Below are 11481 nucleotides of genomic sequence, written 5' to 3'. Positions count from 1 at the left end.
GCCGTCACCTTGCCTCCAACTGCAATATCGGATATTACAATCAAAATTTAAATGAATAAAATCCGCAGTCTGAAGAAGTACCTATTGCTTAAGGATTGCAGTATTTGAAACCATTCAAAACTGGATATATTTAGCGAAATAATGTCGGACACAACATTGTCAATATGCCCATCAAGAGCCTAATTGACTAAAGACATCAGCCATCATATTCAAAGGAAAGCCACAGTGCCTCGAAACCCACTGAAAAAGCGCTTCCTGTAAGTGCAAAGGAAGAAAAAACATACGCGTTTCCTTCAAAAGACGCGTCGTCTGGCTTTCCAGCGCAGCTACGACGTACAGTCATTTAGCGAATATAATTACGTGAGCAATATTACAGAGATGTTTTAGAAGGGCCATGCCAATCCCAAGCAATGCAGCAGTAAATATTGGTGTATCATCTTGAATCCGTACAAAGTAACTTCAATTGTTTGCCTGGGAATAGTTACCCAGAGCTGTTTTTCATCGCGTTGGGAAGCATCTGTGAAAATAGCTACGTAACGAGAATATCGCTATAAGTAATCTCCCGCGTGGCCAGTTATTACAGTAGTTGTCAGGCATTCTGCATTCGATGGTAACGACTGGTCAAAAAATAGTTGTGGCTTTGCTCCGGTTAACCCTAGTTGAATTGCGAAATCATCGGCGGAAGCTTCTTTAGCCTGCTACATTATTCCCTTATCACGCGCTATTAGTGTAAGGTGCTACACTATAGTGGACACTTCAGCTCATCGCCCCGCCGGGGTGGCGCAGTGGTTACGGCGCTCAACTACTGCTCCCAAGGACGCGGGATCGAATCCCGGCCTCAGCGGCCTCTTTTCGGTGGATGCGAAAAGCAAGGCGCCCGTGTGCTGTGCGATGTCAGTGCACGTTAAATAACCCCAGGTGGTCGAAATTTGCGGAGTCCTCCACTACGGCGTCTCTCATAGCCTGAGTCGCTTTGGGACGTTAAACCCCACAAACCAAACCAAACCAAACTTCAGCTCATCCTTTAAATGTATGACGCGAGAGCGTAAGCTACCAGTTCACATAGAAAGTCACGCTTGAACCAAGCAGTATGGACGTGCCCCTGTGTCGCAGGGTTAACGAGAATGCAAAGCGTTCTGGCAGGCTGATTCTGATATCACCTTCCCATATGAAAGGAGCGACCAGAGTTTGCAGCTTCAGCTCGTGGCATGGCGGCAATGTGAATTCAAATGTCACGGCAGGCTGATTCCACCGAGGTAGAGCGCGCTTATAGCCGCAAAGGGTCGCCTCCTCTCCTCTGCCCCCTCCTCCCTTTCATCTCGCGGAACAGCCGCGGAGCGAGCTGCCGCCGAGGTAGTGCCGTGGTAAGACGCCCGACTACTGTGCCGGAGTACCCGGGTTCGAACCCGACCTCGGCGGCTCCGTTTCCGTGGAGGCGAAACGAAGAGGCGTCCGTGTGCTGTGCGATGTCAGCGCACGTTAAAGATCCCCAGGTGGTCGAAATTACTCCGTAGCCTCTACTACGGCTCCCCTTTCTCTCTTTCCGCTTTCACTCCCACCTTCCTTCCTTCACTTACGGCACGGTTGATGTGTCCACAGATAACAAGTGAGACAGTTACGGCGCCTTTCCCTTCCTATAAATCAATCCCATAAATCAATCAGCTCAAGCACGAGAGGAGAGCGAGTGAACGTCCTCGCGTTCCTACGGCAACTGCGTTGCCATGGCGACAGCGTGCCATCTGTTAAGCGAGGCGCTGGCTTAAGGTCAAGCGGCGCGACGAGCCACAGGCTACCGTGAAGAATGGTTCTACCTAGCGTAGTATTGCTTCTGCTATAATATTGTAGAGATAGCTTGCACATTACTAAAACCTTGCACTGGCCTAAGTGAATCTGCAATTTTGAGCAGCAAGTACTGAGTGAATACAGATTTTTATTGCGTATAGTGCATTCTATGGTTACAAAGAAACAGAGCTTGGTGTCGAATAAAAATGAGAGAAGCCACTCAGGGCAGAGGCTAAAATGGTGGGCGGTGGGGGTAAAACTTTAATCCCCAACAAATATAGCATAGCCATCAACCTTAGCGCCTACATGACGGCCTGGAGCCCTTGGACCCGAGCGGTTTGTATGGTCAGTCGGGTTACACCTAGCTGATTTTCAGGGTGTGAGCTGAACAGTAGATTGTCTCTTTATTCTTCATTTTGGTCTGTTCATTTATAATTTTACTTCTGGACATGTTCAAATCATATGTGCCAGATCCGTCTTATCGTGACATAGTTCGCACCTATCTAAGAATTGTTCGGTGCACCACTGACTTAGAATAGTTGGACTCGGAATCTAAGCGCCTACAAATACTTTCTTGGATCTTGTTCTGTGTCCTATCTGCCGGTGATTATTCTACCCTGTTTAGCCGATAGTGCACAGTAATCTCTTTATAGGTGACTAGCCTGTCCCTGCTAAGAGCCTATTGAGCGTCAGAGCCTGCCAGGAAGGTGAGACCGCGGGCAAGATTATGCGCTCCCTGATTTCCCCGAAGCTGGGAGTGGGCTGGTGCCCATATTAGCCGGATTATTTTGTCATGCTTTAAGTATCGTTTTTGCCTGTGGAGAAACCCTTCCCTTGAGAAAATTGCATATTGCTGTTTTCGAATCACTTATAATTGTAGTAGCCATTGTCCCTGCTATTGTACGGAAATCGCCACACTCTCCAGCCGTGTGTCGTCCTAACCGAGCCGCTTATTAGATTTTTTCAACTGACGCTCCCTAAACCATAACATGCCTGTCCTCATACTCTTCAATCTCGACATTGACCAGGTCCTGTCTTTCTTGATATATCTCCTGTAGTGTTAATGCCCTTTTCTTCCTTCCTTCGTGTTGATGTTCTGGATGCATGTTTCGTGGCAGCGGGGAGATTTTTAGTCTCTGCCTGACTTCCATCGGGACATCTGTCTTCAGGTACCCTTGGCTTTCGTAACAAATGCCTAGACTTAGAAGTATGCTTCTTCCCGTCCGGTGTTTTTGCCAGTCTTTCATACTGGGAGATTTGTTTAGCCTCTATCACCCTCCAGTCTATTGTGCACCCCCAGCTTCATTAGCCAGTTCGTAGACGTACTGATGAGGAAACCAAGGGCAGTTCTTATGGTTCTCCTGATGATTGTTTCAATCTCAGGTTTGGTTCAGCTTGCGGGGTTTAACGTCCCAAAGAGGCCAAGGTTGTGAGAGACGCCATAGTGCAGGACTTCGGAAATTTCGACCACCTGGGGTTCAGTAACGTGCACTGACATCGCACATCACACGAAAGCTTTGCTTTTCGACGCCAAGGAAAGGCGGCCGCCGAGGCCGGGTTTCGATCCCGCATCCCTGGGAACAGCAGTCGAGCGCCGCAACCACTGCACCACCCTGGCGGGGTGCTTCAATCTTAGCCTTCGTGCAGTTCACAAGCAGTTCAGAAGGCATAAGTACAGCACTGCATAGATGATCTTGCTGATGAAAAACACATGTACAAGTCTTGCCAGGTTTGCTTCTCTAATGCACGACTTGCGATTCGCGATGCGTCTAATTAGATATATCGTTGTCAGAGCGGAGCCTTCAAGTTACTTTGTAGCTTCTCATTGACGATCATGTTCTTGCAGCCATATACTTAGGGTTCTAAGATCAGCCGCTACGCAGCAGATTGGAAAAAGAACAACCGAGATCGAACTAAAGGCAGACTGAGCTCCCATCCCCAGAGTGGACAAGATTAGGCTAAAATGCTCGTAAAAAGGTTCGTACAGTGAGAATATAAAATTGAGAGTTCGTCTCGTACACGGCCTCTAAATGGAGGACTGCATTGGAAACGGATTTTGATAAAGACAAAGCCGTAGAGGGCGCCTCTTGAAAAACATCAAAGGTCATGGTTTGTATCTGGGATTGCCTGAGAAAAGAAGGCTGAACTCCAGAATTATCACAGAAACTAAAGGATTGGTTTGGTTTTGAGGGGTGTAACCTTCCAAAGCGACTCAGGCTATTAGAGACACATAGTGGAGGACTCCGGAAGTTTCGACCACCAGTGTATTTTTCCGCATACCGAATTTCTTATGGCTAATTCTTATTAGGATCCCTAAGAGCTCGCTCGCTATTCACGCCATTGCTGCTGATATGAGGTCACTAACGGAGTCGTATATTGCACCCAAATATTTTGAGGAATCAACCTATCGGATCTGTGCACCGCAATACACAAGGAAGGTATACAGGGGTATGTCGGTAGGAAAATAAATAATGAGCAATTGTGGTCGTTAAGAATTAATTTTACTTTACCAAGGCAAACTTCAAGGTCTTTCAGGCTAGCTTTCAATAACTCTTATAACTAAAAACACCTTTCGCAAAGAGCGGAAACGGCAAGATGCCCCCATACACGTACCCCTATATATCTATATATGAGGATGAATAGGAATATCCCGTAATAACAAATTAAAAATTAGTTGTGGTTTAGCCTGGAGTTACGCGAGAGGTTCAACTGCATGGCTACGCTTCTACATGGCTACGAAATTATAGGGGACACTTCGGACCAATAAAGTGGTGAGGCGAAAGTGTCTGTTGCACGGTGATCAGAGCTCTCCCTTATGGCACCTCTTTCCCTCTTTTGCAGCGAATGCTATATTGGCCGTGATGCAACCCTCTTATTTTTCTTTCTTCTCTATTTTCTCTCTTCTGTTCGCGCGAGGCAGCGGATGTGGCTCAGCTACAGAGCCAATAGCAGGCCCGGGAATTTTCTTTTCTTTCTTCCTACAGCCGCAACAACAACGATTTCGCCGTGGCATCAATTTCCACCGCTGTAGCACCACCCTCACCGCCGCTGCCTAGCATCTACCTCCTCGTCATATAGCGTGTATACGACCAGAGACTCGCCGTATGCAAGACAGGCCACTAGTGCACATGCGCGGCTGCCGCAGTGGAGCAACAGTGCAAGTTAAAGAACCCAGGTAGTCGACATTTCCAGATTCCTCCACTACGGCGTCTCTCATAGCCTGAGTTGCTTTGGGACGTTAAGCCCCACAAATCAGAAATCATTCTCTGTTTTCTCTCCTGTTCGCACGAGGCAGCGGAGGTGGCTCAGGTACAGAGCTAGTAGCAGGCCCGCGCATTTTCTTTTCCTTCTTACAACCACAACTACTCAGACGCTTCTTCGTTTCGCCTGCATCAAAATGCAGCCGCCGGCGGTAGAGATCGAACACGGGAACTCCGGCGCAGTAGTCGGCCGTCTTTTGTACCTGCGCGGCGGGGCGTGCTCATGACAATAATAATGATAATTGGTTCACAGGAAGGGAAAGGCACAGTATCTGTCACACGTACTTCTGTGGGTACCTGAACCTCGCCGTAAGGGGAGGGAGGAAGGTGGGAGTGGAAGTGGATAGAGAGAGTCGAGGTTCTACGGCGCAATTTCGACACCTGGGGATCGTTAACGTGCGCTGATGTCGCAGAGCACACGGACGCCTCTGTTTCGCCTCCATCGAAACGCAGCCGCCGCGGTCTGGATCAAACCCGGGTGCTTCGATACAGTAGTCGGGCGTCTTACAACCTTACCACTGCACCACCCTGGCGGGGCTGCGCATGAGATCAGAGAAAGGGGGAGGAAGGGTGTCAGTTCCTGGCCCTACGGAGTTTGGACGGTAGGTCAACGCAAATTCTGTGGTTAGCCAGCCACCGAATTTTATCTATTGCAGGCTGTCATTGCTCCCGCCACTCCTTAGTGAAGGACGACGGCAGTTGTTGCGGCGCGCGTCTTTCTCGCCCTCTTCTTTTTTCCTTTCTTTATTTTCTCTTCTGTCCGCACGAAGCAGCGGCCCCACCCCGCCGGGGTAGTGCGGTGGTAAGAAGCCCGACTACTGTGACCGGGTTCGAACCCGACCTCGGCGGCTGCGTTTCGATGGAGGCGAAACGAAGAGGCGTAGTGTGCTGTGCGATGTCAGCGCACGTTAAAGATCCCCAGGTGGTCGAAACTACTCCGCAGCCCTCCACTACGGCTCCTCTTTCTCTCTTTCCACTTTCACTCACATCTTCCTCCCTTCCCTTACGGCGCGGTTGCGGTGTCCACAGAAATCAAGTGAGGCAGTTACCGCGCCTTTCCCTTCCTATAAATAAATAAAAAAAGCAGCGGCCCCCGACTACTGTGCCAGAGCACAGCCGCTAGCCAGAGTACCCAGGTTGGAACCCGACCTTGGCGGCTGCGTTTCGTTGGAGGCGAAACGAACAGTCGTCCATGTGCTATGCGATGTCAGCGCACGTTAAAAATCTCCAGGTGATCGAAATTACTCCGTAGCCCTCCACTACGGCTCCTATTTCTTTATTTCCATTTTCACTCCCACCTTTTTCCCTTCCCGTACAACGCGGTTCAGGCGTCCCCAGATAACAAGTGAGACAGTTACCGTGCCTTTCCCTTCGTATAAATCAATCAATCAGGCAGCGGAGGTGGCTCAGCTACAGAGCCAGTAGCAGGCCGTGCATTTTCTTTTCCTTCCTACGGCAACAACACCGTGTTTGGAGCCATGGAAAGCAAGTCGGAAGGACTTAAACAAGCCAGGCGTATGCGTTGGAATGCTAACAGGCGAAAACGATGAGCCGAAGGAACGTAGCCAGGCAACCACAATAACCTGGACGTGCGACCAGGATTAACCAAGGCTAACCAATCTATACCTTAGCTTTCGCTACTTACATTTTGGCATAGCCGAGCTAAGCCACCGGAACTTTTTTTCAATACCACCTTCCTCCTGTTTCTTACAGCTCGGTTAAGGTATCCGCGAAGAGTGGTGACAGATACTGCGCCTTTTCTTTCCTGTACAGAAATTTTAAGTGCCGTTGATGCCTGCTGCACAGCGTCTGCTTCTGTATGCTGTGTGGTGCGGCGTACAATTAGTGCCAATGAATGGCGCCGCACGGACGCCTGGAACCAACGCCAGGCAGGAATATGCGTGACGATGATGATGATGATAACTTTATTTTGCAGGATCTCGCCCTTAGCAGCCAGAATCCTAGGCCAGAAAAAGTTGGATAGGAAAATTCAAATAATTTAGTCTCCTGCGCACGAAGCCGTCCCCGGCAACGAGGTGGCCCACAAGCTGGCTCGAGATCTCTACCGCCCAGCCGCTACAGGGCCGCTTGATGACCGAGGAAGCGGAGAGCGCTTGCTAAAATATGGGGAGATCACGCAGCACTACACATTGGATCGTAGACTGGTACCCCCACCAGACCCGAAATTAAACAGCAGACAGGCAGTGGCGTGGAGGCGACTGCAAACTTATACATATCCGCACCCGGGTATGGCGAACCACATGTTCCTTGAGGCTAGGAGTGACAAGTGCAATCTTTGTGGCGCGAGAGGGACCCTCGACCACATAATATGGGAATGCCCGTATTCTCCCAGGAGGACGAACAATATAGGCTGTAGAGACACCTGGGAGACCCTGCTGCGCAGCTCGGACCCTGAGCTCCATCTCCTCGTCCAACTGGCTGAAGAGGCTGCTGGGACCCAAGACCTCCCGGCCTGCCTCTGAGGCGGCGGCGGCACCCGCCCCTTGACCTGCGTGTCGGGGGGTGGGTAGATCACCTTATATGTTGGACATTAAAGTTTAGTCCATCCATCCATCCATCCATCCACCAGATAAGGAGGCCCCCCAATTCCAGTTTTGTTATGTTTTCAGCTGCGAAACTCTGACAGCCTCCGCTGTTTCGTCCCAGCTATTGTGCACTCCCATAGAAAGGAGCTTCTCTGTGGATGTGGTAGTTGGTAAGCCCAGGGCCCTCTTTATGCACCGTCGAATGAGAGAGTCTAACCTCTTCTTCTCCTCCAACTTGATATTGTAAGAATGGGGGGTTTATTCAGCGGATCAACAGGACTTGATCAGCAGGACTGAGCAGATCAGCTTCGAACACAGCGGCAGCGAACACAGGCAGATCCAGCACGCGCAGCGATCACGATGCCACTGACTGGCATGTTCCTTGTGCACTTCTTCCTCTTCACAATTACCCGCGGGACGAAGAGGAGACATCCTGGCGACTTACGGTGTGAGCAAGACGGCAGGGTCGTAATAGGGTTTGAGGCGCTGGACGTGAACAATCTCGCGTCCGCGCCGGCGTAGATCATGGGACGGCGTAACAGGTTCCACCACATAATTAACCGGAGAGGTGCGCTCCAGAACACGGTATGGGCCATGATATTTAGCAAGAAATTTTGAAGACAGTCCAGGGGCATTGGAAGGTATCCATAGCCACACAAGAGCGCCAGACGAGAAGTGCGGTGTCGAGTGTTGGCTGTCATGGTTGGATTTATGGCGGTACTGGGTGTTGGCCGTGAATGCGCGGGCGATTTGTCGACAGTCTTCCGCATGCTGGGCTGCTTGAGACGCAGGTGTATACTCTGATATGTCTGGCTGATACGGGAGTATGGTGTCGATTGTTGCAGAGGGGTGACGGCCGTAGAGGAGAAAAAAAGGAGAGAAGCCAGTAGTAGACTGCGTTGCGGTATTGTATGCGTACGTGACATACGGAAGGACGAGGTCCCAGTTTGAGTGGTTGGAGGAGATGTACATAGAGAGCATGTCGCCAAGGGTACGATTAAAACGCTCAGTGAGGCCATTAGTCTGGGGATGATAGGCGGAGGTGGTTCTATGAATTATGTTGCACTTGGTGAGCAAGGCTTTTACAACATCACTCAAGAAAACGCGTCCTCTGTCGCTGAGCAGCTCTCGAGGTGCGCCATGGCGAAGAACAAATCGCTGCAAAATGAAGGAAGCTACTTCTGACGCTGTGGCAGATGGAAGTGCGGCGGTTTCTGCATACCTCGTCAGATGATCAACGGCTACGATAGCCCAGCGGTTGCCGGCCGCAGTGTAGGGAAGCGGCCCGTACAAATCAATGCCGACGCGGTCGAAAGGACGTGGTGGGCTGGGTAACGGCCACGCGGGCGTCTTCAAGACATACGCTCGTCTCCGGCTGCGTTACTACTGGCGGGGTATGTACACCTTTGTACTCAAGTACGTCCGCTCATGCCTCACCTGTCAACGTCGCAAGCCATCTCCTCAACGTTCTGCTGGACAGTTGCTGCCGTTGCCCAGCACCTCCACCAAATGTAAGAATGGGGGGTTTATTCAGCGGATCAACAGGACTTGATCAGCAGGACTGAGCAGATCAGCTTCGAACACAGCGGCAGCGAACACAGGCAGATCCAGCACGCGCAGCGATCACGATGCCACTGACTGGCATGTTCCTTGTGCACTTCTTCCTCTTCACAATATTTAAGAACGGCGTGGCATAGCTTACGCGACTTATTACGTAAGCTTGGATGAGTTTAAGCAAGCTTCTTTCCTTCAGGCCTCGTCCTTTCAACGCGATTCTTCTAAATATTTCAATGGCTTGTGTGGCGAATCCTTCTAGCGTTCTGATTGTTCCATCATTATATCCATTTTCCTGAATGAATAGTCTTAAGATTCTGATTTGATATACCTTTGGAATTGGTTTTCCTTCTACTTTAATGTCAAATTCCTAGCTGCGCTTGCATCTTAGTGACTTTGCGTTATAGACGAATAATTCTGATTTTTGCGGCGAGCAGATAGACCGCTACTGGCAGCGTAGTCTACGACAGTGTCCGCCGCCGCATGCAGGCGCTCCTCAATGCTCGCATCACTACCCTAGTTGACCCAGAGATTGATGTCATCTGCATAAATACTGTTCGTTATTCCATGACGTTGGGGAGAACTTTTGAAACAACAACAACATGAATTTTAATTCTCCAAGCTGCACTCACTATGGACACTGTTCGGAGAGCGTCTCCATGAACCATGCACCGCACTGTTCCGTAAACGCTGAATGTATGTCACTTGAAGGGAGCACGCGCACGAGCGTTCCTCTCTCACGCCACCCACCCACCACAACACACAACACACGCGCACACAGCCGTACCCCGCGGTGAAGAATGGACTGTTCCAGTCCGTGTACGTCCATCCCCCGTTGTCAGTGGGATGGCCGAAATGTCATGCCGTGAAGACCGCGAAGGCAGCACCCGGAATATTCAACATCCTCCCCGCCGAATGAGCGCTAGGTCATTAATTTCTGGTTTCCAATGGGTACAAAAGTACCACCTGGTAAGCGGACCATGCAGGATCGCGTTCCTCCATCTGGCTCATTAAACTCCTTCGTGATGCGACCATTTCTGCGCCTGTTGGATTTCAAATGCACAGAGCAGGCCCTCATGTCGATCCTTTTTCCGATCACAGTTGCGAACAAAGCGTCGCATCCAAGCTGTGACTCGCTGTAGACGATTCAGATTGCTGAAGCGCTTAATTTCTATCACCGGAAGAGGTGCTTGTGCTGTGATTGTTATCGGGCTCAGCAGACCGAGGGGATCGAAGTTTCTTGCTGTGGCATGGATCACGAAGCGTTTAGTGTTCCTGTTGACAGTAAGAAGCTCCAGCGCCGTTTTCAGGGAATACTTCAGCTCGTCGTTTCCTCTGTCTCACTCGAGCCCCAGCACTCTTCCCATGGCTGAAGTCATCGTCGCAGTGTCAGCGCAGGCATTTCCAACGCCGTCAGCATTGAACCGTTGTAGGAGTTCGTTGTTGGACCTCCACTTTCGCCGTTTCATTCCTGCTGAGCTCATTATTTGCTTTGCCTCCTCATAAAATTTCATCGCCTGTTCCGTGTTGCTGACTCCGGTCATCAAATCTTCGACGTACAGGCAGCTTCCTAAGATTTGTGCGGAGTGAGAGAGGTCCTCAGAGACATTAGCCAGATGTTGTATTGTGGTAGCCAACATGAAAGGACTACTTGTGGCACTAAAAGGCACTCTTGTCATGCGCCAGACCTCTATATCACCCTATGATGAGCACTCACTTGACGAAGATGAATACCGGAGGAATCGCAGTGCGTCGCGGTCCTCACGTTTGATGCCAAAGGCCTTCTCAAAGTCGGCGATCAATGCCGTTTTGTGGCATCTAAACTTCAGAATAAGCCGCAGCAGGTCGGGTTTTAAGTTCGGGCCGGTACTGAGGGCATCGTTAAGTGAGAAGCAGCCTTGTGCTTTCGAAGATGCATCGAACAATATGCGAACTTTGGTGGTAGAGCTCTCTGAATGAGAAACAGCATGATGAGGCATATAATACACTCGAGACGAGGTGCTGTCGATTTCGTCGGCTGGAACCTTTTCAGCAAAGTCTTTAACTAGGTAGTCACGGATGGCTGCATCATAGACCATTAGCCTGCTCTTGTTGGGTCTCAGACGCCGCATCAACCTGGCCAGGCGTTCTCTTGCAACAACTTCGTTGCTGGCTAGCCCTTGGTCAAGTGCCTTCCAAGGGAGGCTCGCCCCGTATCGCCCATCGGTCAAAGTCAGAGAACGAGTGAAGTCTTCTCTCACATGCGGCTCCTCGCTTCCAAGTAGGCAGCTGCTTGAGGAGATACCAAGGCTCTCCAGCTACCGGAACGCTCGAAGTTCGTCTGGCAGGTTTGCGTCTAT

Source organism: Amblyomma maculatum, chromosome 1 (assembly GCF_055883805.1).
Source record: "Amblyomma maculatum isolate TAMU_Amacu chromosome 1, ASM5588380v1, whole genome shotgun sequence".
NCBI classification, from domain to species: Eukaryota; Metazoa; Arthropoda; class Arachnida; order Ixodida; family Ixodidae; genus Amblyomma; species Amblyomma maculatum.
The sequence above is the reverse complement of the archived record's forward strand: the minus strand, read 5'-3'. Positions refer to the sequence as shown.